Source organism: Plectrocnemia conspersa, unplaced genomic scaffold, assembly GCF_051122295.1.
Source record: "Plectrocnemia conspersa isolate PC_06_02 unplaced genomic scaffold, ASM5112229v1 ptg000005l, whole genome shotgun sequence".
In the NCBI taxonomy this organism is placed as follows: Eukaryota; Metazoa; Arthropoda; class Insecta; order Trichoptera; family Polycentropodidae; genus Plectrocnemia; species Plectrocnemia conspersa.
In genome coordinates, this window is record NW_028277169.1 from 53431 (window position 1) to 74878 (window position 21448).

Genomic DNA, 21448 nt, shown 5'->3' on the forward strand with positions numbered 1-21448 from the left:
CAATTCGCTATTTCAAATTGGTTAAAAATTGTAATTTTTTGGTTGTCTGTGACTATTACCTTTAAAAACCATTTAAAACGACACTACATGGCAAATTACGCAGGAGAAAGTTCTTATAAAAAAATAAATAAAAAACAGCTGACCAAACACAATAAAATTTGCAAGATTTCAAGTTTTGGTTCAAAAGAAAAGATTGACAACGAAAAAATCACTATTTATAACTATGAATATACATTTATATACATAAATATTAAACCGTCCCCAGTAAAAAAAAAAGCGTATGCTATTTAAAGTCAGTAGATATCGTTTTTTTTTGTTTATAATTTAAACTTGATATAAAAAATGCCTTTTTGCAAAAGCTAAAGCAATAAATAAAAATTAATATGATAGCGTAAAGTTTAAGAAATAACTAGGAAATATATTTATTTTGCTATTGGGTGAAAATTCTTTTACTAAGGACGGCTTCAAACGCAACAGCAAACAGAAAGTTTATATATCTGCCGCTTGAGTTAATAACAACCATAATACGGACTTCGTTTGGCCAGTAACGTTAAAAACGTAATGCGGATACAATTATTAAAAAAATATTCAAATGCATTTGATATAAATATTTAACGTTGCTGCTCGGTGAGAACCGCGAGAAGGTAGAAGTCCACTCTCACCAGGATAGGAATAAGGAAAGGTAGTTTATTAGTAGGCATTGAACGGTTAATATGGAAAATTTATTAAGTCACTTTAAAAAAGGGGATTAAAAACACAGTTCACTCACCAAGATTATAATTAGCTTAAAATCTTATAAATATGTACGAAAACTTTATTATAAGCACATACAGCGTCTGTTTTGAGAAAAGCGTAAAACAATTTTGTTCGATTTTTTCATGCAGGTGCATAGACACTAAAGTTGTAAATATCAGATTGTCGCAAAACATTGAAAGTTTTAAACATCGGGAAGAAGTGGTCCGTTTCGTTCTAAAATGTTGTTGCATTTTATGAATATGTGAAACAATAGAAGTACATGCTTAAAAGAGAGTATTAAGAGTCAGGTCATCTCACCGAGTAATAAAAAACCTAAAATTGTAAGTCAGATTAGAATATTAAAAAAGTTCAATTCAAACTTACAAAATAATTTCGTTGATCATACAGATTTTCCAATATGCTATTAAGGAATTTTATTAGTACCATAACAAAGATCATATTGAGATCAACATGTCGAACGAATTTATAACGCGATAAAGGACTTCATTTGGCCAGTAACGTTAAAAATGTAACGCGGATACAATTATAGAAAAATATATTCAAACGTAATAATATAAATATTTAACGTTGCTGCTCGGTGAGAACCACAAGAAGGTAGAAGTCCACTCTCACCAGGATAGGAGTTGTGAAAGGTAGTTAGAAGAATCTGAACAGTTAGTATCGAAAACTAAATAAATTATTCTATCGTATGAATATTGCGTAACGTAAAAGGATTTCAACTTTCTTTCTTATAAACTGGAATATAGTTTTAAACATATCCTCTATCTTTTCGTAAAAACGTGTAGAACTAACACTCGTTCATATCTGATAGAGTAAGTTATTTTGTTCTCTCGCAATTCGCTATTTCAAATTAGTTAAAAATTGTAATTTTTTGGTTGTCTGCGACTATAACCTTTAAAAACCATTTAAAACGACACTACATGCCAAATTACGCAGGAGCAAGTTCTTATAAAAAAATAAATAAAAAACAGCTGACCAAACACATAATAAAATTTGCAAGATTTAAAGTTTTGGTTCAAAAGAAAAGATTGACAACGAAAAAATCACTATTTATAACTATGAACATATATTTATATACATAAATATTAATCCGTCCCCAGTAAAAAAAACGCGTATGCTATTTAAAGTCAGTAGATATCGTATCTTTAAGTTTATAATTTTAACTTGATATAAAAAAAATTTGCAAAAGCTAAAGCAGTAAATAAAAATTAATATGTTTGTGTAAAGCTCAAGTAATAAATAGGAAAAATATTAATTTTGCCTTTGGGTAAAAATTCTTTTACTAAGGACGGCATCAAACGCAACAGCAAACAGGAAGTTTATGTATCTGCCGCTCGAGCTAATAACAACCATAATACAACTGAAAAATAAATCCCTGCAAAATTCTCGTTGTTCGAAAAATAATCTTTCGGCCTCGAGTCCTGGATTGTCGTTTGAAGTGTAACTAGAGAACTATTAGTGTCTTTTGCTGCCTTTTGCAACTCTCTGAGAAAGCTGTTGAACTAAATAAGATTGATTTTTTTTCTCTATATTTGTAATAATAAATGTATTGTTGTAACAAGATTATAGATTAAAGTTCACTCACCAAAAATATAATCAGCTTCACAACTTATAAATATGTACGAAAACTGTATTACATGCACATTCGAAATATCACATACGAAAACTTTATTGCATGCACGTGCGTCTGTTTTAAGATAAGCGTTAACTTCTTTTGTTTGATTTTTTAATGCAGTTGCATAGACATTTTAAGGTTGTAAACATCAGGTTTCCGCAACGACTTGAAAGTTGTAAACGTGCAGAAGTGGTCTGTTTCGTTCTAAAATTTTATTTAATATTATTAAGATGTGAAAAATAGATTTACATATTAAAAAGAGAGTATTAAAAGTTAGTTAAATATCACATCGACACATATCAAGTCGGGTTCTTGACACTTTCTAAAATTTGTAAAAGTTTTTTTTTAAATAATTTTGCCTTTACTCTACCACCTCTGCGGTCTTGTTTCCTGAAAAAACATTGGTCGAACACACCGTATATTTCGTTATATAAAGCGGTAAGGGTTGCGTCAGGCTATCGCACACATAGATTCGCGTCCATTTGCATTTCTTTAAAATGGTATTAAGTCTATTAAAATTAATATTTTCATTTAACAATATGTATTTTAACAAGATTAGTAAAATTTTATTTTGTGTATTCTGTATTGAAGTGGTAAAGCAGATTCTTACTGTATAAAGCAAATATTTACGACAACAGATCCCAATATTGCAATACAATAAACTGTCATTGTCTCCTGCTTTTAACTGATAAGCGCCGCGAAACTAAAATTCTCGTCTTTCGCATACAAACTGTTAAGCGACTCCGTTATTAATAAATACATGTTTTGCAGGTCGAGAGATTCATGATAAAAAGCATTTAATGTATGTTTTTTAACATAGTCACTTTGAGGTTAATCCATTTAGTCATTATTCATAAGTGAAAAAGGGATGCCAACTTTTAGTGTACGCCCAACCAATTTTCCCTAAAGTATAAGATGCGAATATACGTTCGATATACTTATCATTACTTTTTTATTTATTTTAAACAAATTTATAGAAATTAGAAATATTACGTCGAGTATTGAGAAACACTAAAGTGCGTTTGAAATTGCACAAAATAGGGTAAAATGCGTAAGAAACGTTATTTAAACCTTCAAGTATAGAGTAATAATTAGTTTCTAGTTAATATTCGCGAATGCACGTATCGTAAATCGTCATTTCGGATAACTGCGGCGCGGCGGACGAAATGGACTGAACCAAAATGGCGGTGGGCGCCGATCCGAATATTTTGTTATACAGATTAACTATACATGAAAAATTACATAACGTGCATTGATATTATTGTGTGTATAATTTAAACCCAAACTTTTAGTTGTATTAAAATAAAACATGAATTATAAAAAAATTAAAGCTCACTTACGTCGAGTATTGAGAAACACTGTAGCGCGTTTGAAATTGCAAAAAACGGATAAGAAACGTTGTTTAAACCTTTATGTATAGAGTAATAATTAGTTTCTAGTTAATATTCGCGAATGCACGTATCGTAAATCGTCATTTCGGATAACTGCGGCGCGGCGGACGAAATGGACTGATCCAAAATGGCGGCGGGCGCCGGTCTGAATATTTTGTTATTTAGATGAACTATTCATGTGAAAAATGTATAACGTAAACCGATATTATTATGTAGATAATTAAAGCCGAAACTCTTAGTAAAATTAAAATAAAATATGAATAAAAAAAAAATGAAAGCTCACTTATGTCGAGTAAAAACACTGAAGCAAGTTTGAAATTGCACAAAACGAGTTAATTTACGTAAGAAACGTTATTTAAACCTTCACCTATAGGGTAGTAATTAGTTTCTAGTTAATATTCGCGAATGCACGTATCGTAAATCGTCATTTCGGATAACGGCGGCGCGGCGTACGAAATGGACTGATCCAAAATGGCGGCGGACGCCGGTCTGAATATTTTGTTATATAGATGAACTATTCATGTGAAAAATATAGAGCGTGAACCGATATTATTATTTAGATAATTAAAACCGAAACTTTTAGTAAAATTAAAATAAAATATGAATTAAAAAAAAATGAAAGCTCACTTACGTCGAGTAAAAACACTGAAGAAACACTGAAGCAAGTTTGAAAGTGCACAAAACTGCTTACAATACGTAAAAAACGTTATTTTAACTTTAATGTATAGAGTAATATTTAATTTATAGTTAATATTCGCGTATCGTAGATCGTCAATTCGGACAACTGCGGCGCGGCGGTTAATTTGGACCGATCCAATATGGCGGCGGACTTTGGTTGGAGCGACGTAGCTTCGCCGTTGATCGAACGCGAGTGGTGAGGTGCGATTGCCTGCGCGGCTTTTATACCTTGATAAGTAGCGGTGACGCGATGGACGGACAAGTAGAGACATCTATAGTTGAGTTGTGACAATATTCACAATAAAATTGAGTTTAACGACGTTTTTTTAATCTATGGTATATTCCTAGCTGTTCCTATTTTATGGGGTAAATATTGAAGCGTTTAAATCTAGCAAAAAGAAGGTTCTATGTAATAAAACAAATAAAAACTGCAATATACAAATATGATTTTCACCGCTAGATGTCTCAAACTAATTAAATATTGGAAATTCCATTAACCTCATGTATAATTACTTATTTAACATTATTCTTGAATATATCTGGTAGACACAAATATGTTACAAAGTAACTTTTCTTGTTCCTTTCTTCATTGTTTACACATTTATCGGTATTAGGTCATTGATTGGCAGGACGCCGTTTTTTTCTGCTTAACAAAGGCACGGCGTCGCGACGCATTTTAGCGTTTTTTAATATATTGAACTACAGTACACAAGGGCAATGCGAACAAAAAAGCTTTGTCTTAGAAGGAGTGCTAAAATTAACTAAATTTTTTTGTAGTCAATGCTCGATGTAAAAGATTTATTACATTATGTCATAATTGCAATCCTTTGTATTAAAAACTATGAAGAACTCAATCGCTCCCAACTTCATACGGAAGTTTGTTGGCGCAATCAAAATGTGCCTCTTTGAATCGGTTTTATAAACTCTTTGTCTCAGAGTGCTAGAGTTCCTAGAAAATAAAGATACCGCTTTTACGAATCGATTTGCTTGGTTCAAAAATTATATCGCACATAGATTTGTTTAACAAATTTATTATATAAAATCTACATATCTAAGGCGATGAATAAAATTCTGGAAGCATTTAGGAGTCTGTATTTCCTTCATCTGTAATACAGACACGTGAAAAAGTATACTTTTGATTGGATTCTAACGACAATCTAACATAAAATCATTTACAACCAGATCCTATTTTTGTCTTTAAAAGTAAAATAAACAACGATGATTCTGCAACTGAACAATTTACTGCTGCGTGCAGTTTTTGCTAAAAGTTTACTGTGCAAATATGGAATTGCAGGTACGTATGAACATAGTCAAGACACATTAGAAGTGAGTAAATTCATATGGCCTTTGGAAAAAAGGTATAGGAATCAAATCTAATAACAAAGTCCTTAAATGAAACAAATAAATGCATAGCTAATAAGGTTACACCTCAGCAGTATACATGAGATTTTGCGTCGTTGCCATTTCTATAGATACTTTGTTTTGACGGTGGTTTTATTTTTCATAAAAAGTTTCGAATTTCTTTTGCGATGCTAGCGAGTTATACAATTAGTCATCGTAGTATCAAATTGATTACACAACAAAAGACACCCGAGAGTAGATACAATATATAGACGGTGTCGATAGTTATTTACTTTGAGATAATATGTAAATTTTACCACCGTTCATGTGCAAAGAATAAACATATTTTATCAACATTGCCATTTAGACTTATGTACATATGTGAACGAACCGATATGCTTCGTTCGCTGAGAAAACATAAAAATAAAAATATGAATCATTAAGGGCGCTTTATTAATGTGTGATAAATACATACATATGTATATAACACATAATGAGGTTAAAATATGAAATGTTTATTTTGAAAAGCACATAATGAGGTTAAAATATGAGATGTTTATTTTGAAAGTGGGGCAAATACATTTTGTTATTATTTTGTTATTACAAATTAACTAAAAATTTCTAATCAATTCACAGTCATATATATAAATAACATTGTAAATTTTTACTAGTAATTTATTTTGCTCAATGATATTAATTGTTTGTTTATTTTGAAAGTGAGGCAACTTCACTCAAAATAAAATAATTTTAATAAAAATTGAAGAGCGTATTATGTTAGTTAGTTTTCATAGTTACGGAGGAATTAACAATCATTTTTATCATTCTATAAGAATAGCAAAACTAAAAGTTAAAGAATGGGGGAAAATATTATATAAAATATTTTATTACATTTAAACCCTAAAAACAGATAATCAACATTTTATAAAAACATTGATTTTGAAAGTGGTGTAAGTCCATTGGGACCTATTAAAAACATTATGGAAGATTGTGATCCCAATGGATAACACATATCGCAATTACGTAGGGCGATCAATAAAGGCATAGCATGTTATAAAATACTATAAGAAGAACAGATAAAGAATAGCGGAAAACAGTTAACTCTTGATAACTTTTCAAAGGAGACACCCGCAAGCCCCACTTAAACATGTCTCTTAAACGCCTCTTAAACATCTTATATTTACTTGATAAATAAATATTTTAAAATACACACAATTTCAATTTTTTTTTTACTTCCCTCTACTTTCGAACATTCAACATTCGCACACATTTTCAGGAACCAATTATGTGCGAAAGTCCTTTGCGTTTTATATGGGCTTTTAAGTATCAGCGAAACAACCCGGATGAGTGAATTTATATACTTATAATATTTCGTATTTTTACATACAGATGGACCTCGACTTACGCAATTTTTAAAAGATTTTTGTCGATAATACAAAAATTGTTCGCTTCAATGTGTTCAATTTTTAAAAACAAGAATAAATTATTTTTAAATACTGTTTCCAAAAAACACGGTGATGTATGAAATGATAAAATCTTTGTCATCATGGATTGATGAGCAACTTCGAAACGATATCAATCTGAGTTTTTCAATTATTCAAGGTATTGCTCTTAGTTTGCATGAAGATTGGAAGACTAGCTTAAAAAAATAATCTAACACGGTTTTTCAAGAAAGTCATGGTTGGCTCGACAAATTTAAAATAAGGCACTCTTTACATAATAATAAATTTACTGATGCAGATAAAGATTCTGCAAAAGAATTTAATTTCTAATTATCAAATATTATAGTAGATGAACAATATTCAATGTAGACGAGACGGGTTTATTTTGGAAAAAATCCTTAATCGTACATCGAAAGAAGAATCAGTTGCCTTGGATATAAACCTTCTAAAATCCGATTCACATTGCTTCTTAGTTGGAAAATTGAAGCCAATGTTAGTTTATCAAGCAGAAAACCCCAAAGCAATGAAAGGGTAAAGAAAAAATAAAGAACTGCCTCCAGTCATTTGGAAATCAAATAAAAAAGCATAGGTGCGTTCATGTTTAAAGATTTGTTCACTTTTCATTTCGTGCCGGCAGTTTAGCAATATTGTAAAGATAACAATTTATAATTAATCTTAGACACCCAAAATCTCTGCAAAATTTATACTGGAAAATCAATATTGTGTTTCTTCCTCTCAATACTATCAGCATCATACAGCCCATGGACCAAACAGTGATAGCTATGTTTAAACGATAATATATGAAGAAAATAATGTATTAAGCCATCAAGGCAACTACATTAAGATTTTTGGATGAGATAAAATATTAAATAAAAGAGTCCCACAAATGACGAGTGATTTTATAAATTATGAAGAAATTCCAGAAACTATCGCAAATTAAATAGTTAGCCTAATAAATGAACTAAACTTGGACATCAACAACGAATATGTTAATGAGTTTATTGAATCTCACTCAGTACCTTTGTCAAATGAATACTTAATTGAGCAACATGAGTTAAATGAAATACACAACGAAAGTGATGAAAAAGAAGCTGATAAAATGTAAATGAAGCCTTCATGCATCTTGACAAATTTTTGACTATCACGGAAGAATGTGATCTCAACGGAGAACTAATATCTCGGCGATTGAGAAACACGCAGCATGTTATAAAGCACTATATCAAGAAAAGAAAAAAAGGTTGTATTCAACTAGCTCTTGACAAGCTTATAAATAAACCAATTAAGCACGTCTCGTTAACTTGAGATGTTGACAAATATTTTTGATAAATATTTTATAATACATTTTTTAATGTTTTTTTTTACATCCCTCTACTTCGAACATTCAACATTCGCACACATTTTCAGGAACTAATTATTTGCGAAAGTCGAGGGCCGCCTGTGATACATTTCGAGTAACACCTTATTTTATTGGAATTTGTTTAATAATGGCAAATTATTAAACAAATTGGATTGCAATATTTTTTTATTAAAATTAAGATTTGACAGTTTCACCTATTATTTCGGCCGCCGCGCAGCAAATTTATCAACTGCTTCGTCATTGATTCGATTAAGTGACTTGTTTTATTTTCATTTGTGTGTTGCTAAGGGAACAAGAAGTGCGTTACCTTTTGAATCATTTTTTATTAATAAAAGAATATTTATTTATTAATTTAAAAATTCACAAATACATATCGTCGGTGATACTGCATAACCGCTGAATTACTATTTGCAATACCGCGGAATTGCAAATGACTGAACTTTACTGGAGGTAAAAAAATCATAAGTATTACATTTTAAAGCTATAGATGTCTTATAAAATAAATATAATGCTCATGGATTATCGAGTTATTTTGCATTTCCAAAAAACATTTTTTTTTCGTATCGAATAGTAAAATACGCCACATATTTAACTTAGATACACGGAATTATATTTTTTTTAAGTTTCAAACATTTTATTAATCAAAAATAAATTTTAATAACTATATCATTAAAACTCTAGAGCATAATATTAACGAAGCAAATATATTGGCACAGTAGATTCATATAAAAAACAACAATTATCAACAAACATGAACATTACTCTGTTTTATAGTACCATACAATTTAAGTTAAAGCAAGTCATATTTTGTTATAAAAATCATTCTTTACAATATTTATCATCAATTAACTACACCCATACCTCGATATACGGCCGCTCTTTATACGGCCTTTCGCTATAACGGCCCTCTTCAATTAAGGCACGATTTCGATTTACGGCCTAAAATGTTTCGCTATAACGGCAAAAAAACTTTTTTTCAATGTCGATTTTAAAAAAAAATTAAAAATAGATTTAATTTGCATAATTTTAAAATGAAAAGTGAAGCAGTTAGCGCTGATGAAGCCGCATCTAAGGAATATCTCAAAATTTTTACAGTGAATTATTGAAAGAGGTGGTCATAAACCTGAACAAGTATTTAACGTAGACGAAACAGGGCTTTATTGGAAGTGAATGGCTGATTGCACGTACATTTCAAAAACCGAAAAATCTGCGCCTAAGGTGTCTAAAGAACGATTAACTTTGCTACTTGGTGCAAATACCACGGGTGATTTTAAGCTAAAACCACTTTTAATATATTTGTCCGAAAATCCAAGGCCTCTTAAAGGACTAAATAAAAATCAATTACCCGTCATATGGAGATCCAACAAGAAAGCTTGGATGACTAAAGCTACTTTAGAGGATTGGTTCAAAAATCACTTTTGCACAGAAGTGAAAAAATATTTGCGAGACAATAACTTAAGCAACAAGGCTTTGCTATTTTTGGATAATGCACCAGGGCATCCTACTAATTTATCCGAACTATCTGATGACGTAATGATTGAGTACCTTCCGAAAAATACAACAGCTCTGATCCAACCAATGGATCAGGGTAAAATAGCCACTTTTAAGGCATATTACCTACGCCGAACTTTCCGACAACTTATAAGGGAAACCGATGGTAAATCTTCAATTAAAACATTTTGGAAAAACTATAACATCAAGGATGCTGTTGACACCATCAGTGAATCATGGAAGGAATTAAAATTAACAACAATGAACCATGTTTGGAAAAAAATATGGCCAGAATGTGTAAAAAGTACTGATGCAGAAGTTAATTGCCTTCCTGAAATTAGGCAAAACATTTTGGATCTAGCACATGATATCGACTTTGAAGGTTTGAACGAACGTGATGTGCTTAGTCTACTTGAAGCTGATAGGAAACCCCTTTCATATAAGGAACTCATTCAGTTGCAAGCAAAACCGGCATTTGATGAAGAGACAGAGCCTGTTGTATCCAAACAGCTAACATCGAAAAAATTGTCCAAAGCTTTTCCTATTTCAAACAAGGAATAAACATCTTCCTTGAAAACGATCCTGACGTCGAACGTAGCGCTAAAGTTTCTCGAGGAATTAACTCAGCCATTAGCTGTTATAAATCACTGAAGAACGAAAGAGACAAAAAGGCAAGACAAACAACGTTGGACAATTTTTTTAAGCCAGGCCCATCCTTACCAGCGAAAAATGAGAACGACAGTGATCTGCAGGTTATCATTTCTTCATCGTCTTCAGATTAAAGCCATTTAAAAAAAATATGTATGTATTCATATACATATTTTATGTAACATGAAGTTGTTTCATTTTTGTTTATGGATTATTGTTGGTTTTTGGAGTCTGTTATTATTTTATGTACAAATGTATGTATTTTTGATTTAAATGAAATAAAAAGATAAAATGCATTTTAAATGATAAACCATGTTACATATTTAACAAATTTGGAACCGATCCCATTGAATTTGTATGAATTTGTATTATAATAATGGATTCGTTATACGGCTTTACGCTTAGCGGCCAAGTTTCGTGGAACGTATCTAGGCCGTAAAGCGAGGTATGGGTGTATAAGTATATAATAGTATAAAAATAGTTGTAGATAATTACACCATAAAAATAGTTAATAATATAAATTATTTCGAAGTAATATTAGATAATAATTTATTTTTGAAGAACTTTATAATAACATCATAAAAAATAGGTATATTGTAGATAAGAAATATCTTATGTATGTTCTAGAACAATATTATATTGGCTTACTTTAATTATTGTGTAAAAATATTATATACATATATACCAATAAGATATGGCATTGAGAGTAGTTTCAGATTCACTGGTTGTAGAAGTATAATTGAAAGATTGCAATGGTTGAATGTTCGAAAAATATTAAATATGCATGTGTCAGTATTTATATATAAATTAAAATATAATATATTGTCAGAGTATTTTATTAAGTATTTAATAATAAATAAAGATGTAAATAAAATTAACACTAAAATTAGAGATAATTATATAGACCAAAGAAATATTGTACAGAATGCGAATTTATATAATAATCTGCAAAAATAAAAATTAGCTGGTTTTATTATTGGAAGAAAGAATTTGTTATATTTTGCTAAGTAAATTAATAATATAATATATTCATATATGTAGCACACTAGCAAATGTAATGGATTTCCCTTGGTATGAGTCTAGATTAAAATTTTCCCCGGGCAATGCAAACGATAGGATTGGGAAAACAGAAACAGCTTGACAGGTCACTCTACAACCCGTAAATACATCCACACTATGCAGGTAATACTATGAAACAAACACGTATACAGGACATGTCTAGTACATTCAAAAGAGACGAACATCCGTTAAACGCATTGATTCAACCACTTTTATTTAATATTATATTAGATACGCGATATTAAAATAAACAGGAAATGTTAAAATTGAGATTAAATTTAGTGAAGATGTTTAAATTAGACGCGATGTTCGGAAATAACGGCACAAATCAATGAATTTTATAAACCTTAAAACAAATCTTTATTTTAAAATGCAAAGAGATAAAAGATCTTCAAAATAAGTATGACGTCTTCAACGAACATATAAATCAAAGAAACATTAGGAATTAGCTAAAGTAAAACATCACCTATATTAAAAGATAAAAATGGCAAAATTATTATGGATATAGAAAATAAATTAAAACATTAAGAATAATACATCGAAGAACTCAAAGAACAAAGAGACTAATAAAAGACCAGTAATCATGAAAGAAGAAGTTCTGTATGACATAACGTTGTCAAAAATAGGAAATCAATAAGGTCATATGATGTATAGCTCAAATTGGTGAAACTGTTAGAAGACGATAAAATTAACTCCATCGTAGAACTTTTTAACGAGATTTCAAATGACTGGCTTAAATATACCTTTATTACTTTGCCTAAAAATGTAAAAGAGTGTTAAGAATCTAGAACAATAAGCTTGATGAGCCATATGCTTATAATATTCCTGAAAAAATACGCAATAATTGTAAGGAGCGACACTCAGATTGATTTCTGAAATGGCTCAAGAACAAGAAAAGTTCTATTCAATGTAACCGTTTTTGTGCAAATATGTCTAGATGTTCATGTAATTTGTAGATTATAAAAAAGCTTTTGACAAAGTTCAACATCCGAAACTCACATTATTAAAAAATCTGTATTGGATGTGTAGGTAAAAAATATATGTCATATATCATCACCTTTTTTATTTAACATGTACTCCGAATCAATATTTCAAGAAGCTCTAGATATTGAGATATAATAAATAAATAACATTATATGCATTAATGATACAGTATGCCAGCGATTTTCAAACACTGCTAAAAAAAGGTAATAAGCACGATCTAAATATGAATATACGTAAAACTAAGATAATTACAACAAAAAGATCACTTCATACATGAACTAATAAAAAGAGTCGCACGGTACAAATACTTGTGTACACGGATGAAAAAAAATAGGACTCATCTCATCTTACTCAAGAAGTAAAACTCGAATAGAAATGGAAAGAAGTGTATTTTTCAGAATGAGACCTCAATTCTATAAGCATTTAACTTTTTTTTATTTAGAATGCGTATGGTTGTTATTTATTCACCATATTGTTATCTGGAATGAAAGCATGGACCTTAAATTGAAAATTAATTTGCAAAGTAGATGCTTTTAATATTTACATAGATCTAGAGACGTAAGCTTAAATGTTTCTGGGTGGATAGAATTACGCTCCTTACCAATCATTCAGAAAATATTGTTCAAATACCATCATCGAAAAAATTGAATCAATCTGGCGCTCCGGGCGACCACCATCAATATATTTTTTTATTATTAAAAATATGTTTTAATAAACTTGACTTTCTGTATACTATAGGGAATATAATAGTTCACATAGGACTTTTCGGAACTGGATTATACTAAAATTGTCCCCGGGCAACGAAAATGGAAGAACTCGGATAACATGATCAGCTCGGAGGTAGGAGGTCAACGGTTCATAAATGCACCCGGGCTTTGCAAGCACGTTTGTGTTGAAGCGAACGCATGCAATACATTGAAACGTAGGGTGCATCCGTTAAATGCATCTATTCGTCAAGTCTGATTTTAGGTAATAAATTTTAAAATATACATTGGGGCTATATTTTGAGTCCGTAGATTTTTTGCACCCTTATCGCATTTAAAGAACGGTGGAAAATCGGAAACACGGCTCTAGGTTTACTCATTATGATGGTATCGCATTAATTTAGGTTCAATAATTATAATACGAAAGTGAATCGGTGTCATATGCTCAGAACTGGCCCTGCCACCAAAATTATTAACGTGACGATCTATTTTAAGGTCTAAATAAAAGAGTTGTGTATCTAAAATAATAATCCACAGGGACTTCATTTCAGCTATTTTCAGGGGGGGGGGGGTAAGTCGATAAGATAGAAATCTAAGGGCAATTGAAAAGCAATAATCGATAAAGAACCTAATGCACTTTACGTAAATAAACTAAAGCGTTATATTGAATTGTCAAGTATATTTACTTTTTCAATATATGATTTAACCCTAATTTCATATACTATACATGGATTTCTATTTGTTAGTATTAAAAAAATATTTTTGTGGTTGTATGATTGAATAATAATAATTAGTTATATAATATTTGTATATATAAAACCATTTATTAATATATTTTATCGTAACAATACATTATATATTAGAAAAATATATTATATGGCAAAAATTCAAGCTGTTATGCTCAATAATTTAATTTAAAAAATGTATTAACTTTAATGGTCAAATAATGTATTGTTAAGATAGCATTTAGGAGTAAATTAATACATCGATCGTTTGCATCTTTACTAAGTTATTTAGAATAAATACATTGCAAATAAAATAAAAATGCACAAGTTATTAATTAATAACCTTTTACAAATTTGAAGAAAAAATCGTCAATATTTTGATGCAGCCTAAGATTTATTTTAATTTAAAAATATATGAAAGATGTATGACAGGGCTGTGGAGTCGTTAAAAAAATACGACTCCGAATCCGATATTTACCAACAGCACGACTTCACTCAGACTCTGACTCCACTCCGACACAAAAAAGTTTAAATTTATCAGGTTGTTTTCCTACCTTTGCAAATAGGCAAATTTTTCATGTTATAGGCATAAAAATAAAACAAGATCAAACTTTATTAATTATTTATTTGAATTTATTCTTAAAAACAACATTGCTTCTATTAAATCTGTATTCGTAGAACCTCTCAAATCAGAATTGAGGATTTTAAAAGTGGAAAATAACCGCTCTACGGATACTTGGGTTGGCGGCAATGCTGTAACGGTCAACTCTGACTCTTTTACGATTTATGGATACCGCTGTGTTGCCATTTTAACATTTAAATTATAGGCTCGATCAATTTTTTCCATCATTTTCAATGCATCGTCAAATTCATTTTTAAATTTTGAAATAGTCTCCTTCGTCTACTATATTAGGACTCAAACGAGGTCGTTTTATTTCCACTTGTTCATTGAGATATTTTTCTAAATCGTCTTCAGATTCAGCGGTTGGTCGGAGTCGCTCATTTTTCACGAATCCGGCCAAACACCACGACTCCAACTCCGAATCTGACTCCACAGCCCTGCTTTTTACAGTACATACATTTTTCAGTTTTTAATTTAACAATTTTAGTCATACAGCACCTCTTTTTTAGATTAAAAATACATATTTAATCAATGTCTTCTTAATAAAATATATTGAGTATTTTCTCTTACTATACATATAAATATGTATATGAACTCAATTGCTCTAAATCAATCGAATTTGGAAATTCAATTGATTTAGAGCAAACCTTTTTTAAAAAGTATGGATATATCTAAGATTTTTGTAATTATAATATTTAAGACACACAGTTAAAATTATTTGCTAATACAAATTGTGTATAATACGAGACAGACGTAGGAATGATAAATATTATTTTAAATAAAAAAAATTGTGGGATAAATATTATGTATATGTATACGTTAAACATGTACATTTGTATGACATATAAGACTAGTATCTTAAAATACGAGAATATCAATATATATTTTATAATATGCACGTGTTTGTTCATTTTTTGTATTATATATGATAATATCATTCGTTTAGCTCAATATTTTCCTCGGCGCACATCAACTTTTTGTCTTGGTGTTCTTTTGATCTAAGATTTGGACGATTTCTTTCATCTCCCCGTATTGTACGATCGACGTATATTGCCTGTCTAAAAATAAATAAAAAATAATATTAATAATATTAAAAATAATAACAAATTAAAAAAATAAATGTATATTTATACTCGATAAATACAAAATAAATGGTAGTTTAAAAAAAAACATAAAAATATGTGTAATTAAAGCCAATGTTGCGGTTTGGTCCTGAAAAAATATAATTAAAGCTACTGTTTTATTAAACTAGAGACAATGGCAAGAGATTAACTTAACACATTAACGGTAAGGCCATTTAAAACTCATCAAGTCGATATAAAATCTCTTATTTTTAATTGTTCTAAGCCGTCGCTTCCGCTTCCAGATGTTCTCGCTTTAAAATGAATTATTCTATATATTGATTTCCGAGCCTCTGGTAATGCATTCTGTTGTTTTGACCAATGAAAAATAAGCATTCAAATATAAAACAAGATGGCCGACAGTAACGTGACAACAGTTTTAAATAATTTTGCTACGTGACAATAATTTTCATTATTTTGTCATGTACATTGTTCGGATTGCAAATTAACTAGATGTACTATAACTATGAAAATGAAATATATACATAATGTGTGTGAGGATTAGAAGAATACATTGATTAAACTATATAAACAATCACTTGACGATCTTCGTGTTGAAATCTTCAAATTATGAGTTCGTCGACGGGCTCCGAAGCCGCAAAAAGTGAGTTTTTCCTTTTACAATACATAAACATTATCATTGCTTCCGATTTATTGTATATCTAAGTTAAATTTGACTAAATATAATTACTCTAATTGCAAATAAGCCAGGTACGTTTTAAACGGTAATATGTAATATATACTTAGTATAATACGTATGAGGATTGAATGTTAATGTCGATCAAACCATATAAATGCTAATAAAACCTATTTTTTTATTTATTGATATTTGGGGATAATATCTTTCAAGACTATTGCATGACAATGATTATGATGTAGTCGGTTATTTAGCTGAAGAAGTTTGGTTCCATTTTTAAGTAGTCATCTTATACGGCGCCAGTCGACCACATGCTGGAGTTCGCCGATAAGTGTGGGAGAGTGAGGGACCTCTTTTGAGCTTGAATTTCCAATTTCAACGCAAGCTGGCTTAGGGACCGAGGGCTAAAGCTGAAACTAAGGCATCACCAAGAAGCATGCAATGCTAATGCAATGAAGGTGGTCAGGAAGACATTTCCCAGAACGTTCGAGAGAAACACTATTAAGACTCTAACAAATAGCGTAGTACTACGGGGGGTAGATCTCGCTCATCTGGCCGTCAAAAGCTGGATGCCGCTCACTGGGTTGTACTCGTAGGGTCCTAGTATTGGTAACGGCAGTGGTTTGTGCAATGGATACCAAAAGTAGTCATCTATCAGTCATCTTATTGTTTGCTCATGGATTCTAAAAAATAAAAACTATATACAATAATTAAGATTTAAACACAATACTTACACAGACAACTGACAATGATATGACATAATAATTTGGCGAGGATGCAAATATTTGAAGTTTTAAATCAATTTTATATTTGTTCTAAAACGTCAGTCATGAGCTCTTGACTTTTTGCTTATGTTTTTTGTGCCATATAGTGATAATATTTAGGGTAGTGAGTGAGTTGTTGTATACACCAAGGTATATAAACAAAATAAATTAAAACCATTATTACAGCAAGAAAAATTCACCTAATTGTTCCATTCCGAGCGATCAGCCAACTGATAAATGTGTAGTTTCTTGGATGTTATCTATTAGACGACATTTTACAATGATTATAAATATGTGATTGTATACCTGGAATAATCGATAGCCAAAATATCTAAGAGTGGGTTGTTTTTCATTCCGATGTGGCAACATTTGTATCTCTGCCCTGGTTTTTTTTATCAATTTTTATTCTGTGCAATCATTTCTCTTTCGGAACAGCCAAATTCAGGATATTCAGTTACATCAAACTTATGTAGTATGTTCTTTTTTACAAAGATAATACTTATTGTTGCAATATAGGTCATCAAATTGTTCTATCATTGCTTCTGAAAAATAATTAAGAACTATAAGACTTTTATCAAGAATTAAACATTGAACACATTATTACTACTAATATAATTTATTAATGAAATTTAAACGACAACCAAAGAACAAAATTACCGGAATTTACCATAGAGGATTAAACATGGATTTAACATCGCAATAAGTCATATTTTAGTTGTTTGCCAAATCTAAATGTTATTAGATCTTTCATTGCTTCTTAAAATTAACTGTAAACGATACTATTTAGTGGGTAAAATGTAACTTTTTGTTTACACTAATATGAGATTTAACATTATTACTACCATTGTAATATGTTTAATTAACTTTGGTATGTATATCTTTAATTGCCGAATCACTGCTGTTTGTCTTTTAATATTTTATCCTAGAAAGTCAATAGTAATTTTGTTAGAATAACCGTGATATATTATTCATATAACCAAACACTTACTGGCACACTCATAATTTAAAGTTTTATTTATATTGTCTAAAATTCCAATGCTATATCATTTTAAATCTTTTTCGATTAACACTTGGTAGGAAAAATTATGTGATTATAACATATTTCACTGTTTATTTAATTGCATTAAACTTCGCGGCTTTCGCTTGACAGATGCCAGAAAAGTTGCCATGCGTAAGCAAATTTGATATTTAAGGGAAGTTTCGGGATGGCGTGTTTTGGCGGAAACGAGTTCCGCAAATTATTTTATCGATTCAAATTGTAAAACACCTATTAAAATATGTAAAAAAATCATGAAGTTGTAAAAATTTTTTTTAACTTGAGAAAAATATAATTAATTAATTTAAATTATTATTTAAATATAATATAAATCATGTGGATTTGCTATTAGCTTCTCCATAAATAAAAAAAAAGTTTAATTAAATTTTGGCAAACGTTGGCAATTTAAAGTTTTATTTTTTAGAGAATTTTTAAAATTTCGCTTAAAAAAATATTATCAACAAAAAGAGGCAGTCTCAAAATAAACACTATTCACGCTGTTACAATGACAGCGCTTGCTGTCTTTTTGAGACTGACTAGTTCTTCAAGCAATTTTGAATTGAATCATTTTTTAAGTTGTATAATAGGGCCTAGAGTTCTTTAACAGTTCTATTGAATTTTGTTTTATCGCTTGGTAATCTTGATTGTTGCCACTTTTTGCGTAGCTTGCATTTTTTTCTATTTTATTTGTTAATATTAGGGGATTATTTTTAATTTTTTAATTGTCTTTGTTAGGTGTTAGACGTTTGTACTACTTCATCATTGCTTTTCAAGGAAATGTTCAATTCGGTAATTTGGTCAAAGTTTTCTCTGAACAAATCCCAATCAGTTTTATAATTATATATATTATATTATATTTTGGTATACAAGTGGACGTCGTATACACAGATTTTGAAAAAGCATTTGATAAAGGTAACCATGCTTTACTTGTAAAAAAGTTATCTTATTTCGGGTTTTCTGAAGATCTCATAAATCTATTCTCAAATTACTTGACCAATAGATATCAATTCGTCAAGTATAATAACTCCTTTTCAGAACGATATAAGACCCCTACTGAAGTACCTCAAGGATCCAATTTGGGTCCATTGTTGTTTTTATTGTTCATTAATGACATAGAAACAGCAATAGAGCATTCAGATTTTTTATTATATGCAGATGACTTGAAAATTTACAAGAAAATGCATTCGATTTCTGATTCCCTCGACCTACAGGAGGATCTCAACTCTATATGGAAATGGGCTTGCTATAACCAATTGCCTTTCAGTGTAAAGAAATGTCACACAATTTCATTTTCAAGGTCGTTAACGCCGGCAAAATATTCATACCATCTAGGCGGATATTTTCTGGAAAGGTTTTCTTCAACTAAGGACTTAGGAGTGACTTTCGAAGAACGTTGGAAATTTAGCCAGCACATTGCAGAGACTCATAGCAAATCCTTAAAAATGCTCGGTTTTATCTTGAGAAATGCGCGTTACTTCAGGAATACTTTAGTATTGCGCACTCTTTATGATACTCTAGTCCGCAGCATACTAGAAACTAGCTCCATCATTTGGATCCCAGGCGTAATGAATCAATGTAATGAATTGAAGCTGGAAAAAGTACAACGTAAATTTCTTCGATATTTATACTTGAAGGAATACGGGTATTATCCGTTCTTGTTTCCCAGTGCTTTTATTTTAGGAGCCCTGGGATACGTTTCTTTGTCGACTTGCAGAAGTGTTTATGTAATTAAACACTTCTGGAAATGGCTCAAGGGTATTGTAGACAATCCTTCAGTGCTCGAGCAGCTTCAAATGTGGGCTCCTGAAGGTGGTTATAGTTCTCGGTCGCGTCCACTATTCTTGCCTGTTAAGTCTAGAACTGGAGCACTTGCCAACTCTTCTCTGGCCAATGCTATTTATCTGCTCAATTCTGTCCATAGTAATATTGACATTTTCTCTTGCACATATGGAGTTTTGGTTCAGTTCGTATGGGACAATGCACACCTGTTGAGGTGATTTGTGTCTGTTGTTTTGTCTTGTTTATATTTATATGTATTATGATGTATTAGTATTTTTGACTATCGTGACGCATTGGGTTTGTCTGTCAGGTCACGATGGTTATAATTTTAAAAAATAAATAAATAAATAAAGTCTGAGTTTGTTGTTTGTAGATTAAATTCGTTTGTAGATTTACTATTATCGGTAAATGGTCTGATGACAGCTCGAAACATGATTCATATATTCCTTTGACAATGCAAAAGTCAATCAGGTCTATAGAGATCCATCTTAATTTATTTTCTACTGCAGCCTTGTACAATTATTTTTCTTTATTGTACAATTATTTTTCTTTAGTCTTGATCCCCATAAAGGATTTATGGCATAATAATCCTCTTCAGCAGTAAATTTATTTCCCAGTTTGTTTTTATTTATCTATGCAATTTTATCTCATGTATTTAAAATTGTAATACTCTTTCCTTGTAATGATTATATAATTTCAATGCAATTTGTAAAAATATTAAGATTAATCGACGATAAAGGATTTGCTAAAAATTAAATTAAATTAAATTTGTCTAATTATTTTATGCCTTAATACATATAACCTCTAAATAGCCTTTTATCTTTTGTATCTAATAAAAGTGCGTTATGCTCACTACCCATTTTATCGTACTAAATTTTTAATTGTAAATATAAAATTTAATTAACTTCTATCGTACTTCCGTTATTGTCTATTCAAATATAACACATGTTCCTTAAAATTAGATTTTAAAGAAACCACAGTTTGTATATTTTGTCTTCGTCTTTTTAAATGTTAATGTCGTTAACTAAAACCCCATGAATAGTTTATAAATAATATTTAAAATCGCTGCTTTAAGCGATGATATTAAAAAGTATGTTTATTTCTTTAACTTATTTGTAAAGCGTTGATTGTTTAATGGTATAAAAATAATTAAATGCCATAGTTGCTTGCAATCTTAAATTTATTTGTTGGAATAATAAAGATTATTTTACAAAAGTAGTACAAACAATTGCAAATAGCAATTTATCACAATAATACATTATAAGAAAATACATTTAAACAAAGTAGTTAATTCAATTTAT

The 21448-nt window shown here is 30.2% G+C and overlaps 2 long non-coding RNA genes across 7 annotated transcripts; one reads left to right on the forward strand and one right to left on the reverse strand.

The window, feature by feature from the left end:
• Positions 1-2709: 2709 nt before the first annotated feature.
• Positions 2710-4396, forward strand: LOC148234606 (uncharacterized). Its single transcript, XR_015809602.1, has 2 exons — positions 2710-3974; positions 4323-4396. It is a non-coding gene; the product is annotated as an uncharacterized LOC148234606 (long non-coding RNA).
• An 11205-nt stretch (positions 4397-15601) lies between these two features.
• LOC148234607 (uncharacterized) lies at positions 15602-18509 on the reverse strand. Of its 6 annotated transcripts, XR_015809565.1 has the most exons (4): positions 18321-18509; positions 18175-18254; positions 17639-18099; positions 15602-17251 (listed from the first exon to the last, which is right to left on the reverse strand). It is a non-coding gene; the product is annotated as an uncharacterized LOC148234607 (long non-coding RNA). The 6 variants fall into 6 exon arrangements; XR_015809562.1 differs by having other exon boundaries at positions 17639-18254; XR_015809561.1 differs by having other exon boundaries at positions 17639-17874; positions 17990-18476.
• Positions 18510-21448: the final 2939 nt, after the last annotated feature.